Below are 24,465 nucleotides of genomic sequence, written 5' to 3' on the forward strand. Positions count from 1 at the left end.
ACTGTTTAACAATATATCAGAAACCTTAAGTTTTCCATGCATTTCTTGGACACAGAATACCGCATCAGAGAACCAATTAGTTAAGGTAGGAGAGATTGGCAGTCTGGTGAAACAGAGCTTCTGGGGGTGAAATTCTGCCAGAAATTGAAAACAGGAACCTGTATTACCCACCTATCCTCTGGCTATTGGTCTGAGAATAAGATTCCACACAACCACAGGCAATCAGCTGACCTATCTCTTTACAAATACTAGTTCTATATAGATGTCACTTCATTTAAGGATGAAGCAATAACGGGGGAGGTGAAATGCTCCATTACATTTGAAAGAAAAGTTATACAATGAAAAATGTATATTACTAGTAAATTCTACCTAAATCCTGAATGTCTACAAAAATTGGGAAAGGTGAGTGAAAATTTTGACAGGGAGCGAAGATACTCTACGTGATTTGTTTTACATAATTGCTGTGAAGAAAATGAATAAGGCAATGGTTTAGAGATTAGCAGGCAGAACTACTTAGACGAAACAGTCAGGGCATCTCTAAAGAGCTACAGTTCCCTGACTGTTCTGTAAGGGGACCTGAGGTTCCAAAAGAAGGACAGGCTATTAATATGTGGAACCCATTGCATTCAATTAGGCACAGAACTGACCCAAATGAAATAACAAGACACAACTGAAACCCTTAACTGATAGAGAAATGGAAATTAAAGGCAATTTATTTCTTAACTCAGCCTTACCTGGTATATAGATGTTTTAAGAAGATAGATCAGGCATCTTATCCTTCATCTTATAATTAAAACAGGGTAACATTTAGTGGGCTTCCCAGGTAGTTCAGCAGTAAAGAATTTGCCTGCTAATGCAGGAGATGTGGGTTCAATCCCTGGGTCTTGAAGTTTCCCTGGAGGAGGAAACGGGGGTCTCAAAAAGAGTTGGACATGACTTGGCGACTGAGGACATTTGGTGAATATTTACAAAACGGTTAGCATACCATTCAAGATACAGACACTTACTCTGTATCTTGTCATCATAGAGCTGTTGTGCCTGAAGTACCAAGAGCTGTGCTAAGCACACAATGGAAGCACTGTTTGATGAATGAATGAAGGAGGCAGCTAAGGGCTCTGGGGGTGTTGCCACCATCATCACATTTCTAACGCCCACTGGGCTTGCAGGACAACGCATATTGCTTTCTGGATGCCGCACAGGGACATCAACAATGGGCAAATGTTTTCTAGAATCTCACCCCTCCTCCAACAAGTCTTCAGTGAGATGAAATAAAAATTTCTCTGTGAATCTCTATTTTTGGGTGCCATCCAGCTCTCAGTCAAGCCCAGACCAAAGCTTTGACTCTTGGGATGCGTCAGAGTGTGAGGGAGCCCTTGTAGCTTACGTGGCTTCTCATACAGGTTTCCGTAAGAATCTGCACACATGCCTGGTAGACGATTACCTTTCATAGTGTGCTGCACCTCCAGTTCCATGTCTCAGTGGCTGTCGTAAAGCACGGCTGCCTTAAGTGTGGCGGTAGTTAAGGGCACGGTGAGTCTCCTCCTGTCCCTCGTGCTTTAGGTCAGTTCCCCAGACAGACCTTCCTTGACCAGTGAATGTGCACGAGGTCTTGCAGTGCAGAAATGAACATCCTGACGGGTTGCTTAGGCTTGTAACTCCACCAGACGCTCCACCAAGCACTTTCCCTGTGTCTTCTCATTTGGTCCTCATAAGCAACCCTTGTTATTAGCCCATTTCCCAGATAAGGAAACTGAGGCTTAGGAACATCACAGTTACTAAAGAAGGAGTCTGGACGTGAATTCAAGTCTGCCAGGCACTAAAATTTGTTCTCTTAACTTTTAGAGAAAATGCCAGGTGAGGTGACAAGAATTACAGGTGCCTGGGTTATGTGCTGTCTGGAAGAATCTTCATGTCCTTGTAAACATCTTGCACATCTAACTGGCTGGCAAAAAAAAAAAAAGAAAAAAAAAAGTTTTTTGCTTCTGCACATTTTGTTGTAAGCATGCACCAAACCATCTATATTTAGCATCGATGAATGTTTGTGTCCCACAAATCTAAATATAATGTATTTTGTTTCTAAGTTACAGACAACTAACTTACAAGCGGAATTTTGGTCTTTAGCCTGTTTATTAAATCAGGCACTTTCTGAACTTCTGTAAGAGGAGGAAAGGAACGAGCATTTACTGAATGCTCATTATACGTTACACGCTTTACAGAATGAGTCCATCTAGTCCAGTAGCCCAAGGAGACAGGCTCTTCCCTCAGTTTATAGGTAAGGACGTGGAAGCTTAGGCACACGAGTGGCAGAACCAAAATCCAGATCAGGTTCCAGTGCCAAAGCCAGTCTGTCTCCATGGCTCCTCTGAGTTGGCTGGCATCTCCCCGCCCTGAGCATCTGGGGTGGGCTGGAAAGCAGCCACGGCTCTCCCAGACGCTCCCCCAAGGAGGAGGAGTCACGTGGTCAGGGTGCCCAGCACAAAGCAACCCTGAATATCAGCTATCTGTGCTCAGCGGGGCTGCTCTCAGAATCAGAGGGAACTGCAGCTTGAAAAGCCTCTGTTGAAGATTGTCAACGTTGACGGGGACCCCCTCAGGCCAGTGATGAAGAGTGTCTCCCTTAACACAGCATTGTAAAGTAACTATAGTCCAATCAAAATTAAATTGACATAAAAGTCACTCCTGGTCCAAACTCCAGCCAGGCTCCTCTGAGCCCTCTTCTCAATGAAGCCTCAACTTGGTCTTATAAAGACTTGAACAAAATACTAACCTAGTTTCTCACAGCTCAGGCCTGCATCCCTAGGTGACCCTAAGCCCTCCTGCCCTTAAAGTACCAACTTGAGAAAACTCATGGCTAGCAAAAGGATTGGCCATTCCGGCCAACAGCCCAAGACGGGGCCCCTGGCTCGCCGCCTCTGCAGGACAAGGGAGGCTAACCTCGCTAAACGCCAGTTGACAAACCCAGATGAGTTTTGTTAACTGGAAAAAACAAAACAAAACAAAACACACAGCCTGGAAGTCAAGAGTTCTGTTCATTCAGCAGAAATCTTTAGGACTTCAAGCCCGGGAGACAGCATCTCAAGTGACCCAGAGAGACCTGCTCGGAGGAGGCGAGTTGGGGAGCCAGGTTTCATAGAAGTTTGGAAACAAAGGGCAGGCAGTCTGAACATCAAAAGATTATTATTAAGTAAAGAAAACCAGGTATCTTAAGGAATTTAGTGCTTTTCTATATATGAGATGATGCAAGAGTCTGGGCTCACTGACATCATTCTTTTGATATCCACCTCAGCTACCTTGGGCGGTATCCTGTGTTTTCACTTCCTGCCTTTGCTCAGGGCTCACAATAGGGAGTGGCTGCAGTCTGATGGCTGCTAAACTGCAGGCATTCTTTTCCTTCTTGAGTGTCCTCAGGGTTCATGGGCTCACAATGGAGGACTGCCATCACTGATAACTGTGACGTCTTTGTTTACTGATATAACAGGAAATATTCCATTTCTTAGTATCTTATGGGGCCAATCCCATCTTCTCATTTGTTGTGATTTTTCACTTACCTGACTCTACTGAGCTCTGTCCACCGTCCTGCATAGTCCTTCATTCTCCTTTGAAAACACTCAGTTACTTCTGTAAAGTCAAAGTTGAGTTCAGTTCATACTAGTCTCTTTTCCCTAGGACAGAGGCAGACTACCGATTAAAATCCATCTGTACCACTTCATTTTTAAAGTATTTTTGATACTAATTTCTCATTTAAGTGCTTTCTTCGCTGCAATCAACTTCTGTGTTTTCTCGGTCTTCTAACTTCATTGAGGCTTTGAATGGCTAAAAGTCAAAGATCTCTCTTGGGAAATGTCACATTGACCTTGAAAATATAAGGGTTCCTTTCAGTATCTTTTGATATTGATTTCTAACATAATTCCACACTGATAAGAAAACAGACTCTGTGATTTCAATACCTTCAGACCATGAAGTGTTTGCACCTTGCTGTAGGTCCATATGTTCCAGTGTCTCCTGCTCTATACTATGGGAGCTTGAATAGATTCTGTATGCTACTGTTGTGTGAAAATTATATAAATCTTGATTATTTTGAATTGGTTCATGGTGTTTTTCAGGTCTCCTACATCTTTCTACTTTTCTGTATATTCATTCTATTAATTTTTGAGAGCTTGATATTTGAAACCCCAACTAAAAATTATATTTACCTACTTAAAAAATACTCGCAATATGCAGTGGAACTAGATGTAACTTTGTTCTATATTTTCCACATCTTCTGTAGATGTGTTATCGTACTTTCATAATTTAAAAAAGAAAAAAGAGAGAGAAAGACTTCTCCACGGAGTGTCACTCCAGGGAGCCCATTTTCTTTTCCTCCTTGATAAACCCTGTCTGGAAATATACCATACACTATGGCCATCAAAAGTTCAGTTCAGCGGCTCAGTCGTGTCCGACTCTTTGCAACCCCATGAACCGCAGCATGCCAGGCCTCCCTGTCCATCACCAACTCCCGGAGTCCACCCAAACCCATGTCCATTGAGTCATGCCATGTCCATTGGTGATGCCATCCAACTGTCACGAAAGTGTATGTTCCTCGATTCTTTGTCTCGTCACAACAAAGATTTGGAGTGACAGACATTAAAGCCCCCTTGGCATGTCGCAGCTCTCAGGTCTTGGATAGACCATGTTATAGCTCTCAGGTCTCGAATGGACCATGTTAGAGCTCTTAGACAAATCAGTGTTACAGCTCAGTGTTACAGCTCTGTTTTATTTAGAAGATAGCAGGAAAATCCATCTTTGAGGCATGAGGGCACGTCGATCTAAAGACACGAGGAGAAGAGCGCCCCAGTGCGCAGGAGAGAGAGAGAGAGCTGGCTCTGGCTCCTCTATTTATATGTTTATCTCTCCCTGGGCCTGTCCTATGTAAATTGGGCCAGCCAGGAGTGTTGTTTGTTTTACCTGAGGTCCTCACTCCGGTCCTCGGACCTTCTTTTGTTTCATTTTCACGGGCTTTTCCCTTCCTTGTCTCGTAGCCACCGCCGTTTTGGACTCCTTTTCCCTGTTCTACCTACCTAACACAACCATCTCATCCTCTGCCGTCCCCTTCTCTTCCTGCCCTCAATCCATCAAAAGAATAAATAAATAAAATCCATCCTTAACACTTTAGTCTCTGACCTCAGGCAGGGCTACCCCTCAGTGACTGTCACTCTGAAGACCCCACTGTCCCTTCCCTGACCCTGGCCAGTGCCCCGTCGGCCCTCACCCCAACACTAGTCCTGGAAACCACTCTCCCTGGCCTCCACTTCCCCCAGCCTCCAGCCGCTCCTCCAACTCCTTCAGGGTTTCCACTTCTGGTTTCCGGGAGGAAAAGTAAGTTTCGCCTGAGTTGGGTTCTGGCATGAAGTAGAAAATGTTTGGGCCAGATGGATGTTCCCTGGTCACTGAAGCAGCGCATCTGAGCGTGACCCTTTTTAACCTTCCAGAACAGTCACTAAGGAGATTGGGAGAACGTAGCTTGCTTCTGGGAGCCCAGGAACAGAGCTACAGAGAAAGGAGGTGTTGCTGGGAGCACTGGCTACCACGCACACGGTCCTGCTGGAGCAGCCCCTGCAGGGCTCACAGCCCAGCGCTGAGAAACGTGATGATTCTGGTGGAGATGAAGAGCTCCTGGGCACTCAGCCCCCTTGTGGGGGAGGAATCTTCACTTCACTGGCATCTTCACTTCACTCTTAGCTGTCTGCCCTTCACAACCACTTCGCCTGTCTGCAAAGATGGGGTGTCAACTGGGAGTTTCATGGGAGTTGGTAATTTCGAGATAGCTTCGTGTTTCCGCCCAAGCTGTGCACAAGACCAGATTTATCTATGCTTTCAAGTTTTCAAAAGAATTGGGGACCTCAGGTTTTGTTGTGGCAGTGTTACTTTATTTGTGATGAATGTCAAGGGTGTAGCCCAGCATCTGAGCCTGTCTCTTCTTTGTGAATTTGAGTATGACCTGGAGTCCCTGGACAAAAGGATGCTCATCTGTAATGTGAGATCATTGGAGTAATGACATCCAACGTATCTGTGAACTTTAAAAATATTTGAACGTTGCATTTTTATATTTTCCCAGCACTATTCCTTGCAAATTGGTGGCCTAAGAAGTAGAATCATAGAGAGATTACATGTGAATCCTGGAAAATTCTGGGACTCTTTCTATCACTTTACAACCTATCTTCCTGCTGTACTACATCCAAAAGAAATATAAATCTAACTCCAAAAGCAGTGAGAGCAAAGTCATCAACCACTTGGCAAAATTGATTAAATGTCACTAATCTCAGAAACTTCTCAGCCAGAAGTTTTCATCTTTCTCTCTCCCTTTTCCCTTTCTCAAGTCTGTGAGCTCTTTCTTCCACCCAAGGGAACCTCCTGTTTTTCTCCTCGCCTGCACTAAGTTTTTCAATTTTTGCAGCTTTACATGTTACCACTGAAAGGAAGAAGAAAGAGGGAAAGGGCTTCCTATATTTGTCTCTGTCATATTTGAGTCTAAAGCACAAGTAACATTATCTTCCTAAAAGAAGATATTGTTTACTTGAAGAGCTAGCAATGTGAATCCTCAACCTTTCAACACAGAGTTCCTCTAATTTTTCAAGGCAGTCTATTTATATTTTTTTAAGTTATTTATTCATTTACTTTTGGTCTTAGTTGTGGCACACAGGATCGTCATTTCGGTGTTCAGGCTTAGTTGCCCCTGGCATGTAAGATCTTAGTTCCCTGATGGGGGATTCAACCTGCATCTTCTGCATTGGAACGTGGATTCTTGACCAGTGGACCACCAGGGAAGTCCCTCAAAGTAGTTTGTGTGCGCTCAGGTTGCTCAGTTGCATCAGACTGTTTTGAGACCCCATGGACTATAGCCCATTAGTCTCCCCTGTCCATGGGATTCTCCAGGCAAGAATACTAGAGTGGGCTGCCATTTCCTCCTCCAGGGGCTCTTCCTGACCCAGGGATTTGAACCCAAGTCTCCTGCATTGGCAGGTGGATTCTTTATCACTGAGCCACCTGGGAAGCCCTCAAGGTAGTTTACATCAGGGCTTTTGAAACACTTACATGCTTTGGAAATCTGTAGATCTTCTTAAAATGCAGACTTGAATTCAATTTTTCTGGGGTGGGGCCTGGGATTCTGCATTTCCAATAACCTCCCAGATGATGGCTGGCGATGCTGCTGCACCTTAGACCTCACTTTGAATAGCATGGCTTAGACTACCTAATTTTTTTCTATAATGACTGGAAATACTGGAGTTATCACAGTTATTCTCATGACTGCATTTGTCATCTTAAAGCAGGCAACCTAAGGAATCTTGGTTGGCCTGTGATTTCATCTTCTCTTAGTTTGTGGTGGTTGTTTTTTTTTTTTTTTAATTGCTTTACAATGGTATGTTAGCTTTACTATGCAGCAAAGTGAGTCAGCTGTTTATATACATCCCCTCTTTTTTGGATTTCCTTCCCATTTAGGTCACCACAGAGCACTGAGTGGTGTTCTTGGTGCCACATAGTAGGTCCTCATTCCTCTTGGCTTTGAAGCCAGAGCTGGAGCTCTCTGTGGAGGCTTTTCTAAGACAGAGACATGTTGACAAAGAGATACTAGTTGGGACATCGCTATATAAATCTTTTTTTTTTTTTTCCTGATTTTGGATCTGGCATTTATTTTCATTATCATTTTGCATAACATATGGAACGCCACTCCGTGTTATGTGGCAGCCTGGATGGGAGGGGAGTTTGGGGGAGAATGGATTCATGTATATATGTATGGCTGAGTCTCTTCGCTGTTGACCTGAAACTATCACAACATTTTTACTCGACTATTCCCCATTATTGACTACGACCCAGATAATCGCGATGGTGTGATCACTCACCTAGAACCAGACATCCTGGAATGTGAAGTCAAGTGGGCCTTAGAAGGCATCACTATGAACAAAGCTAGTGGAGGTGATGGAATTCCAGTTGAGCTATTTCAGATCCTGAAAGATGAAGCTGTGAAAGTGCTGCACTCAATATGTCAGCAAATTTGGAAAACTCAGCAGCGGCCACAGGACTGGAAAAGGTCAGTTTTCATTCCAATCCCAAAGCAAGGCAGTGCCAAAGAATGCTCAAACTACCACACAACTGCACTCATCTCACACGCTAGTAAAGTAATGCTCAAAATTCTCCAAGCCAGGCTTCAGCAATACATGAACCATGAACTTCCAGATGTTCAAGCTGGTTCTAGAAAAGGCAGAGGAACCAGAGATCAAATTGCCAACATCCTCTGGATCATGGAAAAAGCAAGAGAGTTTCAGAAAATCATCTATTTCTGCTTATTTGACTATGCCAAAGCCTTTGACTGTGTGGATCACAATAAACTGTGGAAAATTCTGAAAGAGATGGGAATCCCAGACCACCTGACCTGCCTCTTGAGAAATTTGTATGCAGGTCAGGAAGCAATAGTTAGAACTGGACATGGAACAACAGACTGGTTCCAAATAGGAAAAGGAGTACGTCAAGGCTGTATATTGTCACCCTGCTTATTTAACTTCTATGCAGAGTACATCATGAGAAACGCTGGAGTGGATGAAGCACAAGCTGAAATCAAGATGGCTGGGAGAAATATCAGATATACAGATGACACTACCCTTATGGCAGAAAATGAAGACGAACTAAAGAGCCTCTTGATGAAAGTGAAAGAGGAGAGTGAAAAAGTTGGCTTAAAGTTCAACATTCAAACAACGAAGATCATGGCATCTGGTCCCATCACTTCATGTCAAATAGATGGGGAAACAGTGGAAACAGTGGCAGATTTTATTTTGGGGGGCTCCAAAATCACTGCAGATGGTGACTGCAGCCATGAAATTAAAAGATGCTTACTCCTTGGAAAGAAAGTTATGACCAACCTAGATAGCATATTAAAAAGCAGAGACATTACTTTGCCAAAAAGGTCCATCTAGTCAAGGCTATGGTTTTTCCAGTGGTCATGTATGGATGTGAGAGTTGGACTGTGAAGAAAGCTGAGTGCTGAAGAATTGATGCTTTTGAACTGTGGAGTTGGAGAAGACTCTTGAGAGTCCCTTGGACTGCAAGGAGATCCAATCAGTCCATCCTAAAGAAAATCAGTCCTGAATATTCATTGGAAGGACTGATGCTGAAGCTGAAACACCAATACTTTGGCTACCTGATGCGAAGAGCTGACTCAGTTGAAAAGACCCTGATGCTGGGAAAGATTGAAAGCAGGAGGAGAAGGGGATGACAGAGAATGAGATGGTTGGATAGTATCACCGACTTGATGGACATGAGTTTGAGTAAACTCCAGGAGTTGGTGATGGACAGGGAGGCCTGGTGTGCTGCAGTCCATGGGGTTGCAAAGAGTGGGACACGACTGAGCAACTGAACTGAACTGATACCCCAAAACAAAATGAAAAGTTCCCAAAAAAAGTATGAATCTAATGCACTGTGCATATGGCTACTGTTTAAAATAAGGTCTTTTATAAAAATAATTTATTTATTTATCTTTAGCTGTGGTGGGTCTTCTTTGCTGCACTGGTTTTCTCTAATTTTGGCAAGTGAAGGCTTCTCTCTAGTTGTGACACACGGGCTTCTCATTGCAGCGGCCTCTCTTGTTTTGGAGCATGGGCTCTGGGGCTCACAGGCTGCAGTAGTTGCAGCTCCCGGGCTCTAGAGCACAGGCCCAACAGTTGTGGCACATGGGCTTAGTTGCTCCAAGACACGTGGGGTCCTCCCGGACCAGGGATTGAACCCATGTCTCCTGCATTGGCAGGCAGATTCCTTACCACTGAGCCACCAGGGAAGCCCTCAAAGAATGTCTTGAATGGGTGTCTTGGACAATCCAAGGTGCCTCTGTTTAGGACAGCTGTCAAATGTCATTGGAGCATCATGCTGGAAACGTGTGAAAGACTGTTTTCTATACAAAAGAAAAGGAGAGGAAGAACCTCAGAATAATGGGGAGCCACAAGGCTCCTCTCTCAGCTGAATCTGCCGGCTCTCATGAGTATAACCTCCCTTACAAGCCTGAACTGACAAAGGGAACTTGGAAGATACAGCCTATGGAGGGGATTCTGGGACCTGGGAGCTGAGGGCTGGGGACTAGGAATCTGAGTCATTAAAGAGCAAGACTGAGGAGTCAGTGACCAAACTGCTGGGCAGAGAACATTCTGGAGGGAAAAACACCAGCCAGCTGCATTCTTAAACGTTAGACGAAATCGGAGCGTGTCACAGATGAAGGAACCTCAGCAACCACCTGGTCCTAAGCCTCCACTTTGTAAACCCACCTCCAGAAAGTTGGGTGATTTTTCTCAAAGTCAGAATATTGGTTGGGGCTTTTAGCTGGCTTTTGAACTCATGGTCTTGAGCTCTTTGCATTTGAACATGTTAATCAACTCTTACACATGAAATTAGGTATAAAAGCAGTTCTTCCCAAGAATAAATTTAAAGTCTATTTCTGAGACTCTACAGGAAGTGGCCAGGAAAAAAAAATCAGCAAAAAGAGCCTAGCTGTGACACCTGCAGGCAACTGCACAGTTTGAGGAAGGCTGAAATTCTCCAAGCAATATGTCTCTCCAACAGAGAGCTGATATCACACCCAGGAGCATATTTTAATTCCCACAACAGCCCATTAAGTAGATAATATTAACCCCATTTTACAGACAGGGAAACTGAGTCTCAGATTAAGTAAATGGTTAGACATTTGTAGGTCAGACATCCATTGACCTGAGATGTGGGTCTACTGCTGCTAAGTCACATCAGTCATGTCCGACTCTGTACAACCCCACAGACAGCAGCCCACCAGGCTCCCGTCCCTGGGTTTCTCCAGGCAACAATACTGGAGTGGGTTGCCATTTTCTTCTCCAGTGCATGAAAGTGAAAAGTGAAAGTGAATTCACTCAGTCGTGTCCAACTCTTCACGAGATGTGGGTCTACCTTCTCCCAGATCCTGTGCTTCTTCCATGTTCTGTCTGGGCCCTCCCCCAGCTGAGTCCGAGTTTTTTCCCAAACCTCTGGGAACAGGACTTGATTTTCACAAACACTGGGAGAAGTAGTCAAATCCAAGAGAAGTAGGATCTGAAACTCGGCTGCTGGGAGAAGCAAGATAAAGGGAGGACAAGCAGAAAAGTTAGTGGAGGAGGTTTGCAAGGTGCCCAGAATTGACTGTGCAGTTTTTCCTGTCTGCTCTTGTTTCTACGAAGGGATCATTCAAGGTACTTTCCAGCAACTGTTTGAGGCTCTTGTTTTGATGAACTGCAACAGCAGCAGTGATGTTGGCGGCGGGAGCCCCCTTTCTCACTTTTCTTTCCTTCTTTCCGGTCCTGACCCCAGAGGCTGTAAGTCGCCCATGTAACAGCCCAAGAGTGTGTCAGGTCGGGGTATCCCCCAATGCTACCATTGCTTCACAGTGACTACTCAAGGCTCGTGCCCTTGGACAGCCTGAGCTGAGTGCCTGGGGAGAAAGGCAGATGTCTACCATAAGAAGACAGCTTTGCTCCACACTGACCATCTTTGTGTCGGCAGTAACATAGTCAGCTTGAAAACTGATTTCTATTGGGAGAGAGAGACTTTTCTTAATTATTTTTAGTAGGTCAAAAACCAAATTAGATGACCCAGATCATTTTCCACACAGATAGAGAACCTGTACCCGCCCCCATCCTTCTGGGACAGCTATGCTGGTTGGGCTGTAATCCTTGGGCAGAAGGATGCAGTGACAAGGAGAAAATTGGAAGCCCAGGGCCTGTCATTTCTAGGACTGAGGGGTTGCAGGAGGAAGGGAAGGAGGTAAAGGAGGACAAGCTCTGGGGCTTTGGTTTGCCTTTTCTCTCAGGACCAGCTCTTAGGAAGAGGGGAGCTGTAGAAGCGCTGAGATCACTGAAGGGAAGCTGGAACCTTAGGGTTGGAAATCCACATCTCTGGGTGTTGCCGTGAAAAAGAAAAAGGAGGAAAAATAAATAAATAAAATAAATAAAAAGAGAAAAAGGAGGAATGAGTTTTGCTTCTCTTTCCTGAGAACAAAGAGGATAAAGAGAACAGTGAGCAGGCCTGATCACTCCTAGTTTTTCCTTTAACTGACCCGTGGTCTGTACCTAAGCTTGCTTTTCTGCCCCTAACTCCACGAGCTACATTCTGCACCAGTGCTCAGTAGAGTCTGACTCTTTTTGACCCTGTGGACTGTACCCCACCAGGCTCCTCTGTCCATGGGATTTTCCAGGCAGGAATACTGGGGTGGGTTGCCTTTCTTCCTCCAGGGGATCTTCCTGACCTAGGGATCAAACCTGTGTCTCCACTGCAAACAGGTTCTTCACCCACTGAGTCATCAGGGGAACCCTACTATCCTTGACCTCTATGATAATTACATCCTGTATCTGCTGCTCAGCTTTATAGCACCCTCTTTGCAGACCACTCCTTGTAGTTTTTCTCTGTTTGCCTTACAGAAAGAAGGTCAGGGTACAATACCCAAAAGACAATGGCCCCAACTACCAGGCTACCTGATGCCAACCAAGGCAAGAGGAAGAATACAAGATCCTTTCACCTACCCCTGACTGCAAGCCCTCATCTGTATAATCCCCCCAGTTCCTCATGGAAGGCGGGCACAGTTTTGAGGCAGGTGCCTACTGCGTTCTACCCTCTACCAGCTGAGGATTAAAGCTACCGTCCTATTTTCTCCAAACTCTGTCTTCATATTTTTCAACTCAGCTTTGGTGTGTGGGCAGAGAAAGCCAAGATTTTGGCGGCAACATGGGCAGAGGAAGGGGAAGCTCCAGGTCTTTGTGGAACACCAGCCTTCAGCTCAATGCTACATCCAAAACAGTGCAAGGTAATGGCAAGTGGGTGACAGAAGAACCCAAGGCCCTTGATGCCTGGACTTCTGGATGCCTAGGCCTGCCTGTGGCTTGATGAAGCCCAGCTGTCCTAGATGCCACCAGAAGGGAACACAGCTGTGTTAAGAATGCCACTCATCAACAGAGATCTCAGGTCACTTCAGAAAAGCCTTGGGGGTTTCAGACATCAAGATCAGAGAAAACGACCAGGTCTCCAGACTCCAGTGCGCGCTGCAACATAACACCCCAAAGGGCCAGATGAGGCTAGGAGCCCACCAGAGGGACCAGGGCAGGAGGGAACCCCATCCGCTCACTCTATTGCATAAACTGGTGTGTAAATAAAGGATGCGAAATGGATGCAATCATTCTTTGTGCCATGAGGTCACAAGAGCCATGCCTCTCCTCCATTACCAGGGATATATCTTCACCCCTTCATGCCTGTCATCCCAGAATAGCTGTTAATGGCACTCCTCAGTGGTAAAGCATACACTTGCAATGCAGGAGATGCGGGAGACACAGCTTCCATCCCTGGGTCAGGAAGATCCCCTGGAGAAGCAAACGGCAACCCACTCCAGTATTCTAGCTAGGGAAATCCCATGGACAGAGGGGCCTGGCGGGCTATAGTCCATGGGGTCGCAACGAGACAGACACGATTGAGCACACACGCTTCTAATGCTTCTTTTCTATCTCAAGCATGTCCCGAATTGGCCTGGCATATGTGGTTATAAATAATATAGAATAAGGGGCATATTGTGATTCTATTTATTAATTACAAAAGTATCACCTGCAAGTCTCAGGTTTCTTTCTGTTTGCACATCTGCAGTGAACATGTTTGGAAAGAGGCTGCTAACAATGGTTCCCTGAGCAGCGGGTGGTGCTATGAAAAGTGTTGTGCTCTTTTATATGCTCAGCTTGTTGTACCAGTTGTGTGTGTGTGTGCTTTTAAAGTGTCCCATATGGAGGATGAGTTATAATGGTCACTCCATCCAGGACACAGGAATCATCTTGAAGAAGAACCAGGGAAGACAGTGGAAACTGAGAGCCTGAGCATTTCTGTTAAAGGCACTGAACATTTTTCTGAAACTGGGACCGTCTATGGGCTTCCCTGGTGGCTCAGATGGTAAAGAATCCACTTGCAATGCAGGAGAAATGGGAGACCTGGCTTCAGTCCCTGGGTTGGGAAGATCCCCTGGAGGAGGGAATGGCTACCCACTCCAGTATTCTTGCCTGGAGAATCCCCACGGACACAGAAGCCTGGCGGGCTACAGTCCATGGGGTCGCACAGAGTCGGAAACGACTGAGCGACTAAGCACAGCACACCCACTCCAGTATTCTTGCCTGAGAATTCCATGCAGTTTGTATTATTGCAGACAGATGAAGTGCACCAGAGTAAGTTCATTCATTCTAAGCAGACTGTAGTTGGTTTTTCCTGTTGCCCTGTAGGGGTGGGCTCCAAAAGAAAATCAGACGAGCCAGAGAGAAGCACATTGTCTGCGCCCATCTGAGTATCGGGTGAGTAGTTTTATGACTATGCTAGTGTGGAATCTGACTACTACTTTTGAAAGGCTGGTAACTCATTTGTTCTAAATGACAGAAACTATAATCTCCATTTTTTGAAGCGTGACCTGTGATATTTCTCATTTTAAGGTTGTGCTTTCAGTCCACACTCAGGCCCATAACCAGAGCCAGATTCCAGCCAGTGAAAGCACCGCAGCCTATTACAGGGCTGCCGGTGGGCTCCTGGGGATGGTCACAGCACCCTCAGCTTTGGAAGGTCAGGCGGGGCTGGGCAGTCACTTCCAGCCTGGAGAAGCCTCTCCATGGACCCCGGTAGTTGAGTGAATGTCAGCATTTGCCGTGTGGGCCATGATACTGTCGGCTTAAAAAAAAAAATGCACAAAGTGAGAGTTGTGAGTTGTTTTATTTGGGGCAGAATGAAGACTGCAAGCAGGGAGACAGCACCTCAGATAGCTCTGAGAACTGTTCCAAAGAATGCAGGGGACTGGGGGGAGGATAGCATATATATGATTTTGGTAAAGGGGGAATATGTGCAATCAGGCACATATTTTTCCAAAAGGTTTCTACTAGTCTCATGAAGTTTCTGCTAGTCACGATAAACAGTGACTAACAGAAGGATTTTAGTGCTTTTCTAGATTGGAGGAGATACAAGAATTGGGTTCATAAAATCAGCTCCTGAGAATAGCTGACCATCTGAAGACCTGTCCTGCCAGTTTCTCCCTGAGCACAGAGTGGCACATTTCTGCTCTCCTCCCTGAACTCCTGCAGGTGGTGTTGAAGGTCAGCACTGCAGCAGCTCGACTTAATCCTTGTAGAGACAGGCAAATGCCCGTGGCGAGCACCAAATTGTGATGTGAAAATAAGTTGGGAAGCACCTCCAAGCACTGATTCACAACAAACGAGGTCTTGTGAAGGGTGACAATGTCAGTAGAAGCATTATTGACAAATCTAAGAACACCGCAATAAAAGATGACTTACCAACTGTTAAAGACTTACGATTTTAACTGGAAAGGAACAAGATAATTATTTTCAGTTTGAAACCAATCTTGAGTCATTTAGGTAAAAAACTGGAAATAGAACTGCCTTATGACCCAGCAATCCCACTGCTGGGCATACACACCAAGGAAACCAGAATGGAAAGAGACACGTGTACCCCAATGTTCATCGCAGCACTGTTTATAATAGCCAGGACATGGCAGCAACCTAGGTGTCCATCAGCAGATGAATGGATAAGAAAGCTGTGGTACATATACACAATGGAGTATTACTCACCTATTAAAAGAATACATTTGAATCAGTTCTAATGAGGTGGATGAAACTGGAGCCTATTACACAGAGTGAAGCAAGCCAGAAAGAAAAACACCAATACAGTATACTAACGCATATATATGGAATTTAGAAAGATGGTAACGATAACCCTGTATGCAAGATAGCAAAAGAGACACAGATGTATCAAACAGTCCTTTGGACTCTGTGGGAGAGGACGAGGGTGGGATGATTTGGGAGAATGGCATTGAAACATGTATAATATCATATAAGAAACGAATTGCCAGTCCAGGTTCGATGCAGGATACAGGATGCTTGGGGCTGGTGCACTGGCATGACCCAGAGGGATGGTACGGGGAGGGAGGTGGGAGGGGGTTCAGGATCGGGAACTCGTATACACTCATGGCAGATTCATGTTGATGTATGGCAAAACCAATACAATATTGTAAAGTAAAAAAATAATAATAATAATAATAAAATAAAATTTAAAAAAATTGAAAAATAAAAATAAAAAATGCCTTATGTATATTTTTATTTTATCTTATGTTTAAAAGTTATTATAAGATATCTGGAAAGGGTTTTCCATTAGATGTGCTCAAAAAGATATCTGAATATAATAAATTTGTAAATGAAATGACGGTGTTTGAGGGGATCCCGTGGATAAGGAGCCTCGCAGGGGGTTGCAAAGAGTCAGACACAACTGAGCAACTGAGTGCGCACACTCACAGGCATGAAAAACATAATTAGCTTCCTTAAATATAAGCGCATTGTCCCACTTCTTTAATATTCAGATTTCTTTTTAAGTATTTAAATTGCTCCATTTCACTTCATATATAAGTATATGCTTATTGACAGACTTTCCCAAATAGTGGGTATTGTGAACAACAACAAAAGAACAGTGTCACTCATCATCCAGGTGTATAAAAGGTTAAGCCACAACCCATGCAGTGGCTCACCAACTGTGCACCCTGGTGGGAATTCAGGATGGAAAAAATAAGAATGAGGCATTCTGTGCTTTGGATAAAGGAGTGCACAGATAATTAAGATGCATATCTCAGGAAAAATTCCAATGATTCCAGATTCATGTATCTTCCCAAACACAGAAAAGCACAAAGATCATTAATCTGAGCTGTCTGCTCTTCGAGGTAAACAGCCGTCTTTTACTGAGATGTATGTCTGGGGATTTCCCTGGTGGTCCAGTGGCTAAGACTGTGCTCCTGACTCAGGGGGCCTGGTTTCGATCCCTGGTCAGGAAACTAAATCCCACGTGCTGCAACTAAGAGTTCGCATGCCGCAAAAGACGGAAGATCCTGTATGACTGCAGCTAGGACCCAGTACAACCAAATAAATAGATTAAAAAAAAAAAAAAAAGATGTACGTTTGACTACATGTATTTTCCTAGCCAAAAAAAATTCATATATACGTTGGCTCCTCCCCTACCCCTTTAGATCAGTTCCTCTGAGCTACTAAGAGGCTGTTTCCTGGGCTTAACCCTCAGTAAGGTCCCTGAAAAACACTGAAACTCACAGGTCTTACATTGTGCATTGTTCTTTCAGTTGACTGTATGATTGTTGAGAATGTTACTTGTACTAATAAATAAAACAATGGGGTTTGGAAGTTGAACTTCAACACTTAAGGGAGAAATAGCTTATGTTTAAATTTTTGTAATCCTCAACAAGTTAAATACTAATTTTGAAAACCAAAAAAATTAGTATCCTACTTATTGAACACTTGTTGGCCTCTAAACAATCTTTTCTACAAAAAAAATTGTTTTTTTTTGTAGAAAAAAAACAATTCCCAAAATTTACCCCTGACACACACATTGGCTTTTAAGTAGTGAGCCTTGTGCAGAACAAGAAGACAGGACCAGTCCATCAACACTTCGCCTTGCTGAACCTCAGTTGGTGCAGTGAACTTCAGTGAATGAGAGCAGTTATATTTAGCATTTCTTCTTCCTCCTCCCTTTCAGTTCTAAAAATTCCAACACTGGGTGTCAGTATTGCTCAAAGGCACAGACCTATTCTTACTTAGAGTTAGGACGTAAACTGTTTAAGTAAGTCCATTGACAAATCACCCAGATAAGTTTTAAATATGTTTGCAAGCTTGACCACAGAAACAAAGCAGAGTGTTATTCTGATCTCTGAAGTTGGCATGCAGGTCTCACCAGTCCTCCTACCTGTCCGGGCTGCAGTTCTCCAAGTTTGCAGACCGTGGGCAAACAGCTTCTCTCCCAGCCCACCTGTCTCTTCCTGTGCAAGGCACCACCTGTTATGAAACCAAGGAGGGACTTGAAACTGTTTGTCCCCTTCGTGGAGGATAACTACTTCATGCAGGTATAAAAGCAGGAAGGGGGAAAGAGATTTTAAAACAGCAGAGGAAAAATGAGCGATGAAAGAAAACGAGTTGAAGGAGATTCAGGAGGCAGCGGGTACGTGTATACTTAGAGCTGAGGCCCGTTGTACAACGGAAACCCACACAACATTGTCAAGCAATTATCCTCCAAATTCAAAAAATAAATAAATTTAAAAAAAAGAAATGAACTCACAAGGTCACGGTTTCTAGAATCATTCCCAGCACCTGAAGTTCACCTCCTGCATCAGAAATGCTTCTTCCTTGTTCTGCCTCCCTCTCCCCCCATTTATACTTCCCATACTCTAGCCCCAGACTCAAGCTAAGATGCCGATTTGTTTGCTGGGTTGCTTAATTGTTTTAACCACAGCTGCTGGCACTTAGGACCCAGATTACTTTCCACCTGCGTTTTCAAATTGGACTCTTTCTCTGTCCCCTTAGCTCATCTTGGTAAGATGAGCTCTTCCCACCCTCCACCAGCTCGGAGAACACCAGCTCTCACTCAAGTTCCAGGGCTGCTGGGGCTGGGCGGTGGGGGAGGGGCACGGTTAAACCTGAAGCGCACCATCCTTTGTGACTATGGCGACCTCTCTGGTCTTTTTCTCCTCGAGATTTATAGTCTCTCTCTCTCTCTCTCTCTCTTTCTCCTTTCCCATCCGCCTCTTTTCTCTCTGTTCTCTCTTCTTTCTTTCTGTTCCTTTTCCATAATGTAAAATCTATTCCATTGAACGGTTTCTCTCTGACTAATTCTGCTATGTGAACAGAATTTCTAACATTCATTTTTGACTTTCAAAGGGGCCCTCGCCGTATTGTGTGAGAGTTTTCATGACTGAATGAAGATGAGCCGTTTCTCGATGAGCCACTGGAACGGGGCTTGTAGGTGTCAACCACCTGGCTTTGCCCTCAGAAGGAGGCCTGGGGCTCTGTGTGCCAGGGAGTCGCACCTAGGAGGCACGTTACTGTCCAGCCAAGCGAGGGCTTCCCAGGTGGCGCTAGTGGTAAAGAATCCTCTGGCCAATGCAGGAGACGTGGGTTCCATCCCTGGGTCAGATAGAACTCCCGGACAAGTAGATGGCAACCCACTCCAGTATTCTTGCCTGGGAAACCCCATGAGCAGGGGAGCCTGGCAGGCTATAGTTTATGGGGTTACAAAGAGTTGGACACGACTCAGTGATTGAGCATGCATGCATCCAGCAAAGTGGGAAGGGGAAGGTCACACTCTACTCTGAGTAGATCTTCCAGTAGGAAGAGGAAGGGGACCAGACCACCCCCAGACTGATCGCATCCAGCGAAGCGGCAGATCTGGGTGCAGCTGGGCCGACCCCAGCTTGATCCTGACTCCAGAAGGGTCCTGAACAAAGAGCGCTTGTGATGGGCCCATCCCCAGTGGCGCCATTAGCACTTCACTCACATCCTCCACTCGGCTGCCTGGCCACACTTTCTTCTTCCTCAGTTTCTCTAGCCCTCCGTTACTCCATCATCTTACTGGGGATCATCATGTCAGTCACTGATATTGTTGACTTTGGTCTTAATGAAGCTTTAAAAAGCTTTTTGGCTAGCACTCTCACATTTTGTGATCTTACATGCCTGCTTTGGACTACTCAGTTAACAGGTATTTAATAATGTACACACTGTTGGCTAATCTGCCTTTTCCCCTTGACAATCACTGTGAACATTCCCCCTCAGTTATTTACTAGATTTGTAAATATTATTTGGATGGTTGTGTTGTAATCCGTCATGAGATATCCCATGAAATATTTCTTGCTGTTGGACATTTAGGTTATTTCCAAATTTTCGCTACTCCAAGTAATGCCTCCATAAATATTAGCGTAGCCAAAGCTTTGCAGTCATTCTTTCAAATATTTTTAAACTACATATGCAATCAGCCAACACATGCACTTGGTAAAAACTTAAAACAGTACAGCTATGACTAAAGTCCCGGTGAATGACCAACTAGTCATTCTAGTGACCAGCTAGTCACTACTTTCAGATAGAGATAACTACTATAATTGGTTAATGCCTAGCCTCCTTTTTTTCAGTGTGTTTACATATATTTTCATATATCTAAATAAAGTATATAGTGGTGTATGGTTTCTATTTGCGAGGCTAGGAGTGGCACACAGATGCTCACATGCTGAATGTATTCACTCGGCAGCAAATGCTGAAGCTATTTCCATGTTCCCACATGAAGCTCTGGAACCCTCTCTGTAACTGTTGGGTCAATTCCATAATAAGGACAAATCACTGTTTATTGAGTTAGTTCCCTACTGCTGTGTATCTGGCCTCTTTTTAATTTTTTGCTAAGACAAACAATGCTGAATTTGATCTCTTCCCTACATACATGTGCAAATGCTTCTCTGGTGAGACTCAAAGATGTAGAGTTGGTGATCATAAAGAAAGCACATTTTTTAAATTTTAAGATCTACTGTTAAACTGGACCAGTGTGGCTGCACAATCAGGCTCCACCAGTGAGCAAATGAGGGTTTGTGTGTGTCACTACCACCTCATCCACGCTTTGTATGGCCAAGCTTTAGATCGGTGCCTTTCTCATAAAAATGGATCCCATCATATTTCATTTGCATTTCCCTGATTTCTAAAAGATTACCTTTTCAAGTTTCAGTTCAGTTGCTCAGTCATGTCTGACTCTTTGCGACCTCGTGGACTGCAGCACACCAGGCGTCCCTGTCCATCACCAACTCTCAGAGTTTACCCAAACTCACGTCCATTGGGTCAGTGATGCCATCCAACTATCTCATGCTCTGTCGTCCCCTTCTCCTCCTGCCTTCAATCTTTCCCAGCATCAGGGTCTTTTCAGATGAGTCAGCTCTTCGCATCAGATGGCCAAAATATTGGAGTTTCAGCTTCAACATCAGTCCTTCCAATGAATATTCAGGACTGATTTCCTTTAGGATGGATGGGTTGGATCTCCTTGCAGTCCAAGGGACTCTCAAGAGTCTCCTCCAACACCACAGTTCAAAAGAATTACTTCTTTGGTGCTCTGCTTTCTTTATAGTCCAACTCTCATTTCCATGCATGACTACTGGAAAAACCGTAGCCTTGACTAGATGGACCTTTGTTGGCAAAGTAATGTCTCTGCTTTTTATTTTTATTTATTTATTTATTTATTTTTCTCTGCTTTTTAATATGCTATCTAGGTTGGTCATAACTTTCCTTCCAAGGAGTAAGTGTCTTTTAATTTCATGGCTGCAATCACCATCTGCAGTGATTTTGGAGCCCCCCAAAATAAAGTCTGCCACTGTTTCCACTGTTTTCCCAACTAATTGGCATGAAGTGATGGGACCAGATGCCATGATCTTAGTTTTCTGAATATTTAGGTTTAAGCCAACTTTTTCACCTTCATCAAGAGGCTCTTTAGTTCTTCAATTTCTGCCGTAGGGTGGTGTCATCTGCATATCTGAGGTTATTGATATTTCTCCTGGCCATCTTGATTCCAGCTTGTGCTTCATCCACTCCAGCGTTTCTCATGATGTACTCTGCATAGAAGTTAAATAAGCAAGGTGACAATATACACCCTTGATGTACTCCTTTTCCTATTTGGAACCAGTCTGTTGTTCCACGTCCAGTTCTAACTATTGCTTCCTGACCTGCATACAGATTTCTCAAGAGGCAGGTCAGGTGGTCTGGGATTCCCATCTCCTTCAGAATTTTCCACAGTTTATTGTGATCCACACAGTCAAAGGCTTTGGCATAGTCAATAAAGCAGAAATAGATGTTTTTCTGGAACTCTTGCTTTTCAATGATCCGGTGGATGTTGGCAATTTGATCTCTGGTTCCTCTGCCTTTTCTAAAACCAGCTTGAACATCTGTAAGTTCACAGTTCACATATTGCTGAAGCCCGGCTTGGAGAATTTTGAGCATTACTTTACTAGTGCGTGAGATGAGTGCAATTATGCAGTAGTTTGAGCATTCTTTGGCATTGCCTTTCTTTGGGATTGGAATGAAAACTGACCTTTTCCAGTCCTGTGGCCACTGCTGAGTTTTCCAAATTTGCTAGCATACTGAGTACAGCACTTTCACAGCATCATCTTTTAGGATTTGAAATAGCTCAGCTGGAATTCCATCACTTCCACTAGCTTTGTTCATAGTGATGCTTCCTAAGGCCCACTTGACTTCACATTCCAGGATGTCTGGCTCTAGATGAGTGATTATCTGAGTCATGAAGATCTTCTTTGTACAGTTCTTCTGTGTATTCTTGCCACATCTTAATATCTTCTGCTTCTCTTAGGTCCATACCATTTCTGTCCTTTGTTGAGCCCATCTGTGCATGAAATGTTCCCTTGGTATCTCTGATTTTCTTGAAGAGATCTCTAGTTTTTCCTATTCTATTGTTTTCGTCTATGCGCTGATCCCTGAGGAAGGCTTTCTTAGTTCTCCTTGCCATTCTTTGGAATTCTGCATTCAAATGGGTATATCTTTCCTTTTCTCCTCTGCTTTTCGCTTCTCTTCTTTTCACAGCTATTTTAAGGCCTCCCCAGACAGCCATTTTGGTTTTTTGCATTTCTTTTCCATGGGGATGGTCTTGATCTTTGTCTCCTGTACAGTGTCACAGTCCTCCGTCCATAGTTCATCAGGCACTCTATCAGATCTAGTCCCTTAAATCTATTTCTCACTTCTACTGTGTAATCATAAAGGATTTGATTTAGGTCATACCTGAATGGTCTAGTGGTTTCCCCTACTTTCTTCAATTTAATTCTGAATTTGGCAATTAAGAGTTCATGATCTGAGCCACAGTCAGCTCCCAGTATTGTTTTTGCTGACTGTATAGAGCCTCTCCAACTTTGGCTGCAAAGAATATAATCAGTCTGATTTCAGTGTTGGCCATCTGGTGATGTCCACGTGTAGAGTCTTCTCTTGTGTTATTGGAAGAGGGTGTTTGCTATGACCAGTGCCTTCCCTTGGCAAAACTCTGTTAGCCTTTGCCCTGCTTCATTCTGTACTCCAAGCCCAAATTTTTCTATTATTCCAGGTGTTTCTTGACTTCCTACTTTTGTATTCCAGTCCTCTATAATGAAAAGGACATCTTTCCTGGGTGTCAGTTCTAAATGGTCTTCTTAGAGCCACTCAGCTTCAGCTTCTTCAGCATTACTGGTTGGGGCATGGTTTGGATTACTGTGATATTGAATGGTTTGCCTTGGAAACGAACAGAGATCATTTTGTCAGTTTTAAGATTGCATCCAAGTACTGTATTTCAGGCTCTTTTTTTGACTATGATGGCTACTCCATTTCTTCTAAGGGATTCTTGCCCACAGTAGTAGATATAATGTCATCTGAGTTAGATTCCTAAAATGTCAGCATTCACTCTTGCCATCTCCTGTTTGACCACTTCCAATTTGCCTTGATTCATGGACCTGACATTCCAGGTTCCTATGCAATATTGCTCTATACAGCATTTGACCTTGCTTCTATCACCAGTCACATCCACAACTGGGTATTGTTTTTGCTTTGGCTCCATCTCTTCATTCTTTCTGGAGTTATTTCTCCACTGATTTCCAGTAACATATTGGGTACCTCCCGACCTGGGGAGTTCATCTTTCAATGTCCTATCTTTTTCCCTTTTCATACTGTTCATGGGGTTCTCAAGGCAAAAATATTGAAGTGTTTTGCCATTCCCTTCTCTAGTGGACCACATCTTGTCGGAACTCTCCACCATGACCCATCCGTCTTGGGTGGCCCTACACGGCATGACTCATAGTTTCATTGAGCTAGACAAGACTGTGGTCCATGTGATTAGATTGGTTAGTTTTCTGTGATTGTGGTTTCAGTCTGTCTGCCCTCTGATGCCCTCTCTCAGCACCTACCATCTTACTTGGGCTTCTCTTACCTTGGATGTGGGGTATCTCTTCACAGCTGCTCCAGCAAAGCACAGCCACTGCCCCTTACCTTGAATGTGGCGTATCTCCTCACAGCTGCCTCTACTGACCTTGGACATGGGGTATCTCCTCGGTACTCACCTCTCCAGTGCTGCGCAGCTGCTTCTTGCCTTTTTTGAGTTTATCAGCCTTCATAGGTCACATTCCTGAAAGTTTAGTTACTGAGTCAAAAGATATGCAATGTGTGTGTATGTGTGTGTACATTTGCATTTCTGTATGTGTGTATGTATGTCCATGTATATTTGTCTAGTAACTACCTCCTTAAAGGTTACATATCTTTTTTCTAAAATGCTGTTTTGTAATAACTGAACCAAATGTATACTCTCACTACAGAGTATATAAACTCTATTTTTTTCATACTCTGAACAGCACTGAGTTGTTTTCTTTTAACTTTTTATTTTGTATTAAGGTATAGTCAATTAACAATGTTGTGATGGTTTCAAGTGAATAGTGAAGGGACTCAGCCATACATATACATGTATCCATTCTCCCCCCAAACCCCTCCCACCCAGGCTGCCACATACCTTTGAGCAGAGTTCCTTGTGGTCAGAAATGAGTTTTAAATCTGTTGTTGGTTTGACAGTTTGGTAGGTAACTATAGCATCTCATTTATTTTAAAT

The 24,465-nt window shown here is 44.0% G+C and overlaps 1 long non-coding RNA gene across 1 annotated transcript in view; it reads right to left on the reverse strand.

The window, feature by feature from the left end:
- LOC121818054 (uncharacterized) overlaps nucleotides 1-18,283 on the reverse strand; it is a 34,315-nt gene extending 16,032 nt beyond the window's left edge. Inside the window, exons 1-5 of the long non-coding RNA XR_006058160.2 lie at nucleotides 18,151-18,283; nucleotides 17,782-17,870; nucleotides 3,549-3,662; nucleotides 1,442-1,942; nucleotides 735-895 (exon numbers count right to left, since the gene is read on the reverse strand). This is a non-coding gene — a long non-coding RNA (uncharacterized LOC121818054). The remainder of the gene's footprint in view (nucleotides 1-734; nucleotides 896-1,441; nucleotides 1,943-3,548; nucleotides 3,663-17,781; nucleotides 17,871-18,150) is intronic.
- Nucleotides 18,284-24,465: the final 6,182 nt, after the last annotated feature.

Source organism: Ovis aries, chromosome 26 (assembly GCF_016772045.2).
Source record: "Ovis aries strain OAR_USU_Benz2616 breed Rambouillet chromosome 26, ARS-UI_Ramb_v3.0, whole genome shotgun sequence".
In the NCBI taxonomy this organism is placed as follows: Eukaryota; Metazoa; Chordata; class Mammalia; order Artiodactyla; family Bovidae; genus Ovis; species Ovis aries.